The sequence below is a fragment of the Rosa chinensis genome, chromosome 6 (assembly GCF_002994745.2).
Source record: "Rosa chinensis cultivar Old Blush chromosome 6, RchiOBHm-V2, whole genome shotgun sequence".
NCBI classification, from domain to species: domain Eukaryota; kingdom Viridiplantae; phylum Streptophyta; class Magnoliopsida; order Rosales; family Rosaceae; genus Rosa; species Rosa chinensis.
In genome coordinates this window covers 52,078,384-52,080,680 of record NC_037093.1, presented here as the reverse complement: position 1 = coordinate 52,080,680, position 2,297 = coordinate 52,078,384, and positions in this window count along the sequence as shown.

Genomic DNA, 2,297 nt, shown 5'->3' with positions numbered 1-2,297 from the left:
GCGAAGTACGTGATCTTCAAGCTCAAGATACATTTTGAAACAATCCCAGTTTCTTGCGGTACATGCGACTCATTCATAACTTCGAACCCTTTTAACAAAATCGTCAATAGTCAAAACAACAAATAACACGCTAGACATATATTTGAAATGATTAATTTCAGTTTAGTACCCTGTGGTTTGGGGGTAACATCATGTCAGTCCCTACTCTTTCAGTTTGATCAGCAACACCCCTGTGCTTTCAATTTCAATCAGCCGTGCCCAAATTTTACTGTTCCGTCCAAATTTTACTTTGTCAATCCAGTCAAAGTTAACGTTCAAATTGGACGGAACAATAAAATTTGGGCACGGCTGATTGAAATTGAAAGCACAGCGGTGTTGCTGATCAAATTGAAAGAGCAGGGACTGACATGATGTTTCCCCCAAACCACAGGGTACTAAACTGAAATTTATCCTATTTGAAATTTTTAAATCATACCAGTCCATGCATCTTGATGGATATAAAAACCCCTCTAATCCTCTACCCTCTCATCTCTTGTTCGTTCATTCGATCTTTCATCTTTTCGTGCATATAGAGAAGCACAAAAACAAAAGCAAAAGGCAAAACAGTAAAGTTCTTGTTTGTCCAAAATAACGAAATATTGTTCATGAAATTGGTGCTGGTGGCTGCAGTGGTGGTTGTCCTTTTGAACATGGGTTCAAATGAGGCGTGCAGAGTCTTAAACAAAGATGTCCTGCAAAAGGGTGCTGTTATTAATCCTCCCCATTTCGCTGTGGTTATCAAACAAATTGTGCAGAGGACTATAATCCGGCCACCCAGTACCGGAGGCCCTTTTGAGGGGACAAAATTAATCTCTTCAACTAGCAATCAAAGAGTGCACTATGTATCTAACCAGGGCATCTACATTCCTTCAATTATCCGCCAAAGATTGCAGAAAGCTCCTCTACCGCCCTCTAGCGAAAATCCGATCACTAATCCTTGTCTCCTTGAAGCTCATGTTTCCTTCCTCAACATGGTTCCAGCCAGTTTAGGTCGTTTTTTCATTAAGTTGTTATAAATATTGTTTATGAGATTCACAGATTAATTTGTATACAAATTTGAAGGGTACTTTTTATGTAACAACACTCATAACTGATAACTTGTATCTAATTACAGAATACTAAAATTTATGATTCTTTACTTTTGTCAATTTTTGGTGACAGAGAGTTTAAAAGCTATTACCTTTTTACTGTTTTGACAACGTGACATGAGTTCTATTACGAAAAAGACATAAATAAAAATAAAAAAAAACCTACACCGAAAATAAATTAAAAATCATATTCAATATAATCTATAAGTAAACAATAAATTCGAAACAAATCGATAGATAACTCTGGTTTAAAACAAAAAACAAAAAAAGCAACCTGGTTTTTAATTAGGGAGCTTCTATTCATACCTCCAAAATTGGTATTTGTACCTCTCTCTTTTTCCAAATTATAGTTGACTTTGTCAACTCATGCCAAATTACAAATAAAGACACAAAAGAGAGAAAAAAAATTTATAAGTCTTTTAACCCCACCCCACTCCTCCCCTCCCATGATGTCAGTGAGGTCTGAAACTGTGACATCCATGATATTGGTTATCCTAGATAACCAACAGGTCACAGCTCATAGAAAAGAAAAAAAAAGTCTCTTCTTACCTTTAAAAACAGTATGTTTCAATGAGGCAATTCACTTCTAAGCTGTGCATTGCCTATTTTATTGCTGCTTGCGTTTTTTTTCCAACTCAAAACAATTAGTAAATATGTGTCTCTCTCCAAGCTAAGCAGCATTATGTTGGACCGACTTTGGAACACCATGACCACTTTCAGTACGGGCATCTGTACATAAATCATAATTAAGTGATGAAAACTTTGTATCCAAAAACTCAGTTTAATTAAAAAGTTTGAGAATTGGGAGTAATATCTAAACATCTCAGATAGCAGTATACCAACGTGCTTCTATATTCAATTAATTTAATGAAAAATACTGTATTGATTACCAACTGAAGATATATATATATATTTTTTTTTTGTGTGCAGATTAATTGTATGAAGTGTAAAATAGAATTGTGAAATCTTCAAAAATTGAACGAGATTCGACCACTGATTTTGGAGGTATGAATAGAACGTAAAAGAATAAGTTTTTATTGATTTTATTGGACGATGGACATTGTAGGAAAATTAGGGAGGTATAGATAGCAAATTTGTTATCTATAAAAGTAAGTTGGAGGTCTATTAAGTTAGGAGGTCCAAATGCCAATTTTGGAGGCATGAATAGAA